This window comes from Buteo buteo, chromosome 13 (assembly GCF_964188355.1).
Source record: "Buteo buteo chromosome 13, bButBut1.hap1.1, whole genome shotgun sequence".
NCBI classification, from domain to species: domain Eukaryota; kingdom Metazoa; phylum Chordata; class Aves; order Accipitriformes; family Accipitridae; genus Buteo; species Buteo buteo.
In genome coordinates, this window is record NC_134183.1 from 18,204,679 (window position 1) to 18,215,838 (window position 11,160).

Below are 11,160 nucleotides of genomic sequence, written 5' to 3' on the forward strand. Positions count from 1 at the left end.
AATTGATGGAAGTAGAAAATAACTCAAGATGCTGGTTTTAAGGAAATGAGATGGTGGGGAAGGAAGTGGTGAAAGTGTTTAGTTTGTAGTAAGTGAAGATGGCCGCATTGGTTCAGTAACTCTTAGGAAAGGTGATACTTTGAATTTTTAGTGCCTTCCAGCAACAGAGGACTGGCTGTCAGCTCCTTTCGGTTTCCAGACACCCTGAATTCTGGTAGCAGAGGAGAACTTTGCATAGAAGACTGCAGTCTGCTGGCAGTAGATGTTTCTAACGACCATTGCTAGTTTGTGGAGTACAGGTAGAAAACCCCTGTGTGATGGCAGTGGGTTAGTGCAGAGCATTGTGTTCTGTGTCACTGGCAAGGCTTTCGTCGGTACCCGTGTTCCTGCAGTAGTCATGTCTGAGCTAATCGAGCGCCGATCTGGTGGGATGCATGCGTGGGTGTCACTAACCAGGGTCTAGAGACTGGCAAATGTGGGGGGAAAGCAGAGGTCAGAAGAGATAGTATCTTACTTTGAGGATACCAGTGGTTCACATGTAAAGCAAGTCCTGACTTCAGATGAGTAACAGCATCAGATTCATGCCTTAATTTCTCATCTTATTGTAAGCTGTTTGGCCTCAGTGTAGTGGTTCCCCACTGAAGCACAGGATCTTTCTAATCCTTCCCATCACCGTGAATTCCCTTTAATTGCCACTCTGTTTGTGTGGAGTGTGTCCTTTCATGTCAGCAAGGACCATTTAAAAATCTAGCTGTTTCCTTTTGGAGGAGAAATATTGTAGCCCAGTAGCTAAGGAAGATGACTGTGACCTTTGGAGGGAAGAGGGACTTACTGAGAATGTGACTGGATGGATAAACCATGACCGCCTGGGGAAACAGATTTGCAGGGAGGTGGAATGACTGACTGCCTAGCCTTGTCCCAGCATCTGAGGTTTTATCTAAAAGCCAGAACTATGTCTTGCAAAATGGAGGAGTTACAGTTTCTGGACACTTCTGAGATGTGGTCTATGTGTGGTCAGAATGACTGGGAGAGAGACTCACACCTGTTGGATCTCCGAACTTTCTATTTGTTTTGGCTTTTTGTTAAAAGATGTCCTCTGTGTGTGTTTATGCACTTCAGTTTTGATTGGCCTGGGTAGATGTCGTCTGTTCCTCTTCCATGGTCTTTGTTTTGTTTGTTTTTTCCACTGTGATGTGAAGCTATTGGATGAGTTACACAGGATGTTATCTGCATATTAGCAATACAAAGACCAGTGGAAACCGGATGGAGAAAATAGAAACCCCAGCTTTTCTCTGTACAGATTATGCTGAAATTTTCACACCCACACACTTAAATCAGCTTTGTAGTGGTAAAGTTTGACTTTTGGCACGAGCAAAAAGACTTCTATTTCAGGCAGCGCTGCATGAAAATTGTAGGTTGGGTATTGCCAATTCTTTCTCCGTGGGCTGTGTTTCTTTGCCCTGCAATAAAGGATTCCTGTGTGTCATCGCTGTCCTTGTGGCAGGATAGAGCTGTATGACCTTAGTGAAGACTGGGAGTACCACAGTGTGTGAACCCAGCAACCTTAAGAAAGGAGCAGAGGCATTCTGACAACTTGTTTCTAGGGGGGAATTTTATCTTCCGGCTATTTTCAAGCTGCCCATGAACACGCAAGAGTGTTGGGCCTCAGTTCTTTAGTCTTGTTTTGTGTGTAGACAATGACAGTTTCAACAACCCTACAATTGCACTGTTAAATTGGCAGTGCTTTGAGTGGGTTGATGAGATGGTTCCCTAAAATGTCCCAAGGAAATTGCACACTGTCCTACGCACCTCCTTTGTTTTTTAAAAACTGCTGTCAGCACAGTTGAGGTGGGAAATTTTCTGTTTGGCTGTTTGATTTAACATGCCATTCACGCAACTGGAAGATCCAGCAGTCCTTTGTGCTGCCCCTGAGATCTGCAACGGACTGTGGTCCCAAGCTTTTCTTTATCCCCTATATCTGTTCTCACAGGTGAACATCCACATCAGAGAGCAGAACTAGGGGAGAAAATCTGATGCTAATGTAATGCTGATGCTGGGAATATAACTTACTGCAGCAGAGAGGAATTCCTGTGCAAAGTCATAAAAAGAAAACCCAGCACCAGTGGCTCTTGGACCTGTGTGTTATCTTGAGGAAATGCCTACTGGGAAGCTTTCACCACTGAAATGTTCTGCTGGCGACACAGTGCAATCGTGGCTGTGAAGATCCTGCTAACTGTGGTGTTAGCAAGTGGTTTCCTGTTCTGAGGACTGAGAACTTGTGCGGACAAAATTTGGGATGGTCCCTCTCCTTGTGCACTTTGCCATCTCACCTGCAGCTCAGCCGTTATCTCAGCAGAGATGCTGCAGGTTTTTGAGGAGCCCCTTAATCCATGCTAGGCTGCTCGTAGAGCTGCTCCACTGCTGGTACTGGTGGGGAGTGGCATCTTTATTGCTGCAAAACTTTGCGTGCACAGGCAGAGAAGATGATGGACCTGCATCCAGTACCTTTATACTGGTTTCCAGCAGAAGTCCTGTCCTGAGAAATCCCCCTCTTCCCAGGCTCCTTCATGACAAAGGTCTGTCTTTGCAGCTGAGTGACGCTGTCTGTCTAGGTGGGATCCCGTGGAGCTGTGGGAGCCTCACCTGCTCTCCCTGGCTCGCACCATCCTTTTTGCCAGCTCCTCCTATAGCCTTTTGTGGAAAATGCTTTCTTAGTAAAGGGTGGGTTATCCTTGTTTGTGCATGGATATTTCTGTACCCAGAAGTTATCTGCATCGTGCGTGACAGTTTGTTAATGTTATACTGACAAGCCTGTAACCATGATGTTGATCTTCCTGCTCACCTTTCTGCAACAAGAGATGAGGCAGACACCCTTTTGCTAATTGCATCAAAATATGGTGGGCTTTATCCTGCCCTCTGCAGTCACAGCAACTGACTCAGCTGAGAAAAAGTGACTTTCAGTGTCTGTGGGGGCACACATATGCAGACAATTGTGGTTAGGATCTAGGAGCCCAAGACTGGTCCATCACATTGTCCTAAGTTGGGAGAGCATGTGGTGATGGTAATGGCAGGGTTCTGTCCCCTCGACCTAGGTTGGTCATCAGCATGTGGTGGGACAGCACAGCAGTGATCGGAGACCCCCTCACACAAACCTTCTTTCTCTCTCTAAACAAATCTACTAGAGGACAGGACACTGCATTAGCTGCCTGTCTCATGTTCTCAATTCTTTTTCCTTCTTTGTGAGCACAAAATATCAGAAAATAGCCATCTGTATAGCTAGTTTTGGAGAAGGGTGGCTGGGGTACTGAGAGCATGCTCCTTGGGTCACTTAGCTGACAGTATTGACAAGTATGTTATTTAAAGTTGGTTTTTGGTGCATGTAGGAAGGGATGGTGTAAGGATGGGCTGTTGTTTGCCAGTTCTGCTCACCTCTTCTCTGTTCATCAATTCCACTTGCCAGTTGCAGTGTTGAAACAAAATTTGATCACCTGGACTTTGTTCTGAGTCAAACCAGATTGATAAAACTGGTGACCAAGGGTTTGCAAGCGTGACTGTGACTTGATTTGGCCTGCAGGAAAACCCTGGTAATTTTGGTGACCACCAGGCCTGTTTTGATTTTGGCATTTCGGGTGCAGTTAGCAGAGCAGGCAGTTAGAACAGTTATGTGTGACTGAGCATATCTAACACAGAGTCCCTGGCACAAGATCGGACAGCCTTAAGATACCGTTTTTGTTGGCTTTCCGGACAAGTGGTGCACTTCAAAGTTTGTAGCAGATAAACTTGCACCTGGGGTATGTAGAGTGAATGGCCTTTTTAGTGAAGTATGCACTATTTATTTATGCATAAATAGAACTGGAGTATTCTGGTTTCTTGAAGTTGTAAGGCCAGACCCTGTCAAGTGCTGATATTAAGAGAAGTGAGAGGCTGGCTGAAGACAGTGTTCTACAGGCAACAGTAAACAACTGAAGGAACTGGCCTTGTAGAAAAACTGTCTTGCAATTCAGCTGCAATCCCTAGACAATAAATTGTTCTACAGGATAACAGAGAACCCAAAGACTAACCACATGACAAGATGGGAAGGGTTTTTTTTCCCCTGGATAGATTAGATAGCAAACCATGTGAAATTCCACAAGTAAAATGCCACCTATTTATCTTGAAAGAGAAGGAGACAATGTGCGTTTTGTAGATGTGAGTTACAAGTGAGATAAAGCTAATTCTCAAATCAAATTATATTTTAGGGAGGACCTGAACTTCTATCTATGAAACAGTGTAGTTATTTTAATGTATTTGTGGGGCACTTGACATATCTAAATGTTTTTAATAAGATAGACCTCCTGAACAACAGTGAAATACTTTGGTAGTGGCAAAACAAATAGCCCACCTTAGACTTGTGAGTTGCTGGAGCATTGTGGCTTCAGCCATCAGGGTTCTGAGGACGTTGTGGTGGAGCCACCGGTATCTAGATAAAGCTGAAAGCAAAAAGATATCCATGTAGCTCTGGGCAAAAGCAGGACTGTTGGCATCATCATTTAAATTTTCATGTGAGTAACTGCATTTTACCGCTCTGTCTTCTTTCTGTTTATTTCAGAGACCTTCTGTCTGGAAAAGTTTGTGGTGGTGTAGCATGGCTCATCATATTCCTCTCAGCAATGACTACCTTTCAGTATCAATTGAAGGAAACACAGTAAGGTAATTTGCAAGTACTTTAGGGTAAATTACATAAAGTTTGTAAACCCAAGGGCTTGTAACTTGCTCTTGGATTCTCAGAGCTTTTTACCATATGGTTTCACAAAATAGCACACATAGTTGAACAACCAGAAGAGTAATTCTCCGTGTTTCTTATTTTTCTACAGAGCTCTCAGTGTCCTCTTGCTCTTGATTGTTTTGTGCATTTACTCTTAAGGTATTAATTATTTTAGTAAACTGGGCTTGCATTTACTTATGATTGCAATATCAAGGGGTAAATATGAACTCAAACATTGACCAAACGGAAAGGCAAGGTGGAGCAAAGGAGGTGCCCTAGATGACTGTCAGTGGAGCATGACGCAGCAGTGTAGATTGCTTAGGGAAAAACCTCAAGCCTGGAAAGATCAACAAGCCCCAACCAACATCTTCGCACAGGGTTGGTTTAGATATCACTGAAGCTTGGAGCTGTATGAGATGACCTTTCAAGATGTCTCTTCCAGCTTTTGTTGCAGTGGCTCTGCAGCATAACTCATTCTAGATGAGTGGGTAGCATCTCAGTGAGTGCAAAATGCCCACTACAGAAGAGAGAGCTGTAATGGCAGGCTAGTGGAGATTAACACAAGGGCTGGACACTACCTGAATTTGGCGTCATCCCATTAACAACACAGCTTAGACTGTTCCTGTTGTAGGCTTGTTCATTCTCATTTGATAACTAAAAAAGGGGACACAAGGCTTGAGATGCAAGCTGCAGAGGTAGGAACAAACACACTCAGTGTATGTCCTGCCTGACTTTTCCGTGCCACACTTTTCACTAGAGTGACACCCATCTTTAGGAAGTGCATCTCATGGGAAGAGATGAATAATGTCATTGCGCAGCATTATTAGAAACAGACTGGCTGATCCTCTTGGCCCCGGCTGAGACTGTGCAACAGGAGTGTCCTTCCTGGAGTTCTAAGGCCTGTGAGACAAACCCCCATTGAACAGATGCTAAGCAGCTCCCAGGGAACCAGGAGAGAATGGCATGCCCTTCCTGAGCACAAGGATCTCACATTTCCACTACAATAGCACAGTGTGCTGCTTTCCTGCCCAGCAATTACTTTGCTTGGGGTTTTCCCAGTATGAAGTTGATAGGTGGTGTGCAACTGGAGTAGCAAAGAATTACCTTCTCTCCATGGCTGGCAAAAGCCTCTGTCAAGTTAATAGGAGGAGGATGGAGATTAGCACAGGACCCTCTAGGTATCTAAATAAAGCAAGGGAAGAACTGTTAAATAGAAGACAATAGACAGAAAGGAGGGAAGAGAAGCATGTGATTTCCAGCAGTAAATCCATCTTCCTTATCACAGGACCATGTGGCTGTGCTACTCTTGCAGCTAAAAACATGACTGCGCTTTGCCGATGCATCTGTCAGGAGCAGAGAGGAAGGCACTGTGAGGCCACATTTTTCCAAGTGTAAATCAGGGGCATGATGATTTATACCACTCAAGAAGCAGGCTTACATCTTGCATTCCTGTAGCACTTTTCACCCCAAAGGATGCCAAATGGCACATTTGTCCTGCCAAATGTCAAGAGGGGTGGTTTGTGATGTTAAGTCAGTGGGAAGAGTATGGGAAAGACCTTTAGCAAGAAATATTTCACTTCTGGCTCTAAAATTAGTAGACCCTTACACAGACGTGATTCTGTAATTCGTATCTGTGCAAGGCCTAATTTTTGCAGCCAGATGTGAAGTGCTGAGATAACATGCCTGCATTTTTTGCCAGGGGTACAGAGAGGGATTTGAGCTTTGTGAATCTTGTGTTTCTCTCTCTGGAACAGTGGAGAGTCCTGGAATGCTCCTGCTCCTGGCAGCTGTCAGGGACAGGAGCTGGAGAGGTTGCTTTTCTGATGGGAGACCAGCTAGCCATAAGTTTAATAAATTACCTCCTCACCTGTCTGCAGTACTGCCCTGCTCCTTGGGGGAACAGCTCTCTGAGAGATTCCTAGTCAAGGAACAGAATATTTTCTTGCTTTCCATCAAATAGATTTTAAAGGGGAAAAAAAGCCACAACCCATATCAGCCCTGGAGTAGTGTCAGTTTGTCTCTCTCTCTGTCAGCTTTTGGGTGATATGCTAGGCTTCCTGCTGGGATGGCACAGACAAAAGGCTGTTGAGGGAGGCATTTGGATAAAGGATCCCTGGTTCTTTCCAGCCTGTGTAACTCCAGCTGACATTTCCAGCCATTGTTGCTGGGAGTGTATTTTTCTTTTTTTTTTTTTTTTTTTTTTTTAATTCTTCCACATGAAGTGGCTCATCAGTCTTCTCAGCTTTGTGTGTCTGAGAAAGAAATGCTGGGACCAGAGCCATTTCAGTGTTGCAGCTTAAGCGGGATGGGGTGAATTGTGAAGAGATCAAGAAGCAGAAAAGTGTGATGGAAGACTTGGTCTGCTTCACTCAATACAGAGATGTTAACACCTATCACTGTGGGCATAGGGAACATGCTCAATAGCTGAGTAGTCATTGTGCTTACAGAGAGAACTAAAACAGGTTCCAGTGATCAGAGGCTGTAATACAGCCAAATTTGGAGGACTTAGACCCCATCTCCCAGTGATTGCTCCAGGCAAGGACTTTCTGTGGTATGTGGGAGCCAGCTGGAGGAGCCTGCCTGTGGTCCCATTACTGTGTGGGAGAGGGGGAAATATTCCATCTTGGACACATATCATCTGCTGTCACAACATAGATTCAAAGCAGTTTCTTTACTGGGGCATTAGCTGGGTGGGGCTGGATACCAAGCAGACAAACCAGCACTAATAAAAAACAACAAGTTTTGCATTCTCTGCAACTCTGCTGTGTGTTCACTGAGGAGGTGCTTCCTAGTGTTCCACTGTGAAAGCCACTGTCTCTTTCTCTCCTGGGGTGTTTCAGCGCATGGAGAACACAGACCAGTTGGCTCACTAAGCTGTTCCCTACTTCCTGGCGCAGTTCGCTGAGCCTTTGCTCTGTGACAAAACTGTGGGCATTCTTGCAAGTGCAGCAGTAGAGAGGTGGGGGCTTTGCCTCAATAAATGCAGTTGTCTCTCAGGGTGTGTTCAGTGTTTTTGAGAGAAGGTTTGGTGCGGAAGGGAACGGACTTGCTGGAAAATGGCCAGCGAGTGTGGAATTCAGGCAAGCTTGGGAGTTTTGGGGCTATCGGTTTTGTTTGGTGAAAGCAAGACAAATAGCTGTGCAGAGTTTGCTCTTGTAATTTCTTTCCCCCCCTGGATTCCCAGCCTAAAAGCATGTGCTTCTGAAGATGACTACTGAACTGGCAGGGGAAAACAAGACCCTAACATTTCCAAGCCGAGCCTTTGCTAACCCACAGGCATGTCCACGGAGCAGTCTCATGCTGTAGGCACTGTCATTCCTTTTCTTAGTTAGAACTCACTCAGTTCTTACATCATCAAGTAATACTGTGAACAGGTCCACACACACCCAGCTTCTTTAGCAGCTCCTTATTCCACAGGCTTCCAGTCACATACTGGTTTTTGGTATGTTGTGGACATCACTGAAAGACAAGTTTGTCCTACAGTGAAGCTTGATCAATTTGTAGAACAGCTCTGTCCTTAAAGCACAGCTTGTGATGCCCTCTTCCCTAGCTCAGAGCTGTGGGAAAGTGGAAAGCACACAGGGCACAGGCGAGTAAACAAGATTTGATGCATAGCCCTCTGGAGAAGGTGCACGCAGATGAATTATTGGCATAGTTCAGACTCTAGCTGACACACACAACATACAGGAGCTTAAGATCTAATGGAGATAAAGTTTGTTTAAAAAAAAAAAAACAAACCACCACAAACAAACAGAAAGGCAAATCTGCCTTTTATTTGTCCAGGATGTAACTAAGGATGTAGTTAAGTAGATGTGGAATTAAAAGGACTGTTGGGAGATAGAAAAGAGCTAATAGATAACCATCTTCACTTGATGGTCCCAGGTGGAGTTTGCTTAAAAAAAGCAAAGGGCCTGTTTTCATGGCACTAAAGAATAGAAGAACTTCTGGTGTGGGCGTTGATGTTAGTAGCTGGACACACTGAACACAGAGCGGCAGTGCTGGGCTCCGAGTCTCTACACCAGGAGAGAAGCAGCATCTCCTGGGATTGCCAGTAGGACTGCCAGAGAAACATGTAAAACCTCTCATTTGGAAAAGGAGGCTGGCATCTGGCCTGTGGCCCTTGAGAGGTTGCCAACTCCTGTGTTAGGTGCAGTCTTCACTTACTATCTTCCTGTCTGTGGGCTGGGAGCCCTGTGTATCCCAGGAATCATACTTCTTATAGAACTTTATAAGTGAACAGCTCTGCTATTGGCCTTAGTTTTCACCAGACCATTCCTGACGAGTTACAATACATCCCCATTTCCCAATCTGACCTCGTGTTTGAGCTCACCAGCCTGGCTGCCTGAGCTCTAACAGACCGATTTCAGCAGTGGCGGTAGAGGATGATGAAATAATACTCCAAGGAAGTGAAAGCCAGTACTCCGATAGGTTGGGGGTTTTTTATAGGTTTTCTTTTCTTAGACCAAGAAAGTGAAAAGCTGTATGTTTTGCATAGCAAGCCTGGTTTTGGCTAATGTGCTTGCCAGAGATTTGGATATTCCCCCAAGCACAGTCTTTCCTGAACATAGAGTACTACAGACATGTTCTCCACAATTGCCAGCCCAGTTCCTTAAAAGCAAAGAAAACTGTCTTTCTCTGGTTGTAAGAATCCTGCTATCCCTTGTGGCTCTTGGTTTCACAGTAATGTTACACGGAGGAGGTTGAAGGAAAATGTTTGCTGCCTCCAGAATTTCCCTTTGGGACCCTATCAACAAAAAAAGCCTTGTAATTGCACACAAGCAGCTTCTTCCAAGCAGTATGCCTGAAGTGCATAGGGCTTGAAAGAGGAAGGCTAAAATGAAGCCGTTGCTATGTATGCTGCGTATTGGTGCTTCAGGACTGATACTTGTTCCTTAAGAATGTCCTGTTGGGGATCTTGTGGGCACAGAGTTGCTGTTTGCCTGCTGCATACCCAGACCTGTAGCCCACTTTTCTAGAATTGCCTGAAGCTGATGAGGGCTGCCCAGGAATATGGCAATACCTTGGCTGATCCCTTTCTCAGTGCCTGTAATTGTTCAACAGATCTCCTTTGATCCTAGGCTCAGTTTGAGCAATAGTGAAATGTTTTGCTGTAGGTGGAGGCGGGATGGTACCCTAGACTAACAACCTCCCTTGTGTTTCTTCAAAGGCTTTTCAAACCTGTGTTATTGTTTCATTTTTTTCTCCCAGGTCCTCTCATAACCAATGTCTTGCACTCAAATCCAGAGGGAGTAACTTGTCAGGAAGTATAGACAATAAAGAAACGCAGCTACTGCTGAGCCTGTACAGGGAATCCTTGCAGCTTTTTGCTGTGATGGGTGGAGAGTTACAAGGTAGGTGGGAAACCTGTTGACTGGCTTTCCTGTAACTTAAAGCAAACATCTTCAGTCCTCTGTGTATTCAGTAACAGTGCGAGTGCTACCTTCTGAGACTTGTGGTATTGTCAACAAAAGCTTTTTTATATCTAAGCTTAATTTTTTATAAGACCTGTGGAAAAGCAGCCTATGTTGTAAGAAGCAATATAGCCATCTCCCCTTGAACTGTCAGGGTTAATATTTAACAGCTCCCCAGAAGTTAAAATAGCCCTTTGCTGTAGCACGTAAAACTACATCTCTGGTACAGGTAAGCGTTTCTCTGGCTGTGGTGTTCATTCATCTCTGCTAAGCTTTCCCTCTGCCGGTGCGGAGATGTATTCTGGACTGCCAAAGATTGATCTCCAGGCAGACTGCTGATTTTCATGAAGAGGACAGGATGGGATATGTATCATGGAACTTGGGATGGGGAGATATTGTCAGGTGCTACCTATCAATGAGAAGCAACATATCCCAGGTCTGAATATGCTCATGGCTCAAATCAAGTGTAGTGCAAACCCGTGGGGTTGTGACAGGGACTCATTACCCTTGGAGTGTTTCGTGTGCACATGGCATTAGTGAAGCTTTGTTTTAACTGACACTGTTGATGAACAAAGCCTGGTTGTACTGTACAAAACCCAAATGACCAGGGTCCCACTAAGGGCAATAGTGTAGAAGGCAGTTGTCTGTCTGTCCATGATGGCATAATTCACAGATGTGAGAAACTTGAAATTTATTTTGGTGTTATGTGGAATAAAAATTCAGATATATTAGATACTCCCTTGAAACCAACTGAATTTTAAGGGGCTGTACTGTGGGGGTCCCCAGGGTGATCTAGTTCTTTTAAATTCTACAGCTAGCCGCAGACTCAAATCCGTCCAGGTTCTGGTTTAATGGTGAACTGACATAGCTATCATTTCCTGGCCACTCAGTGATCCCTGTGAAGTGATGGGATGGTTCAAAAGCTGTAAGTAAAAGACCAGTCCTAGAATTGGTACTGGAGGCAGCTTGACTGAGAGCTCAAAAAGACGAGCAGATGAAGAATGT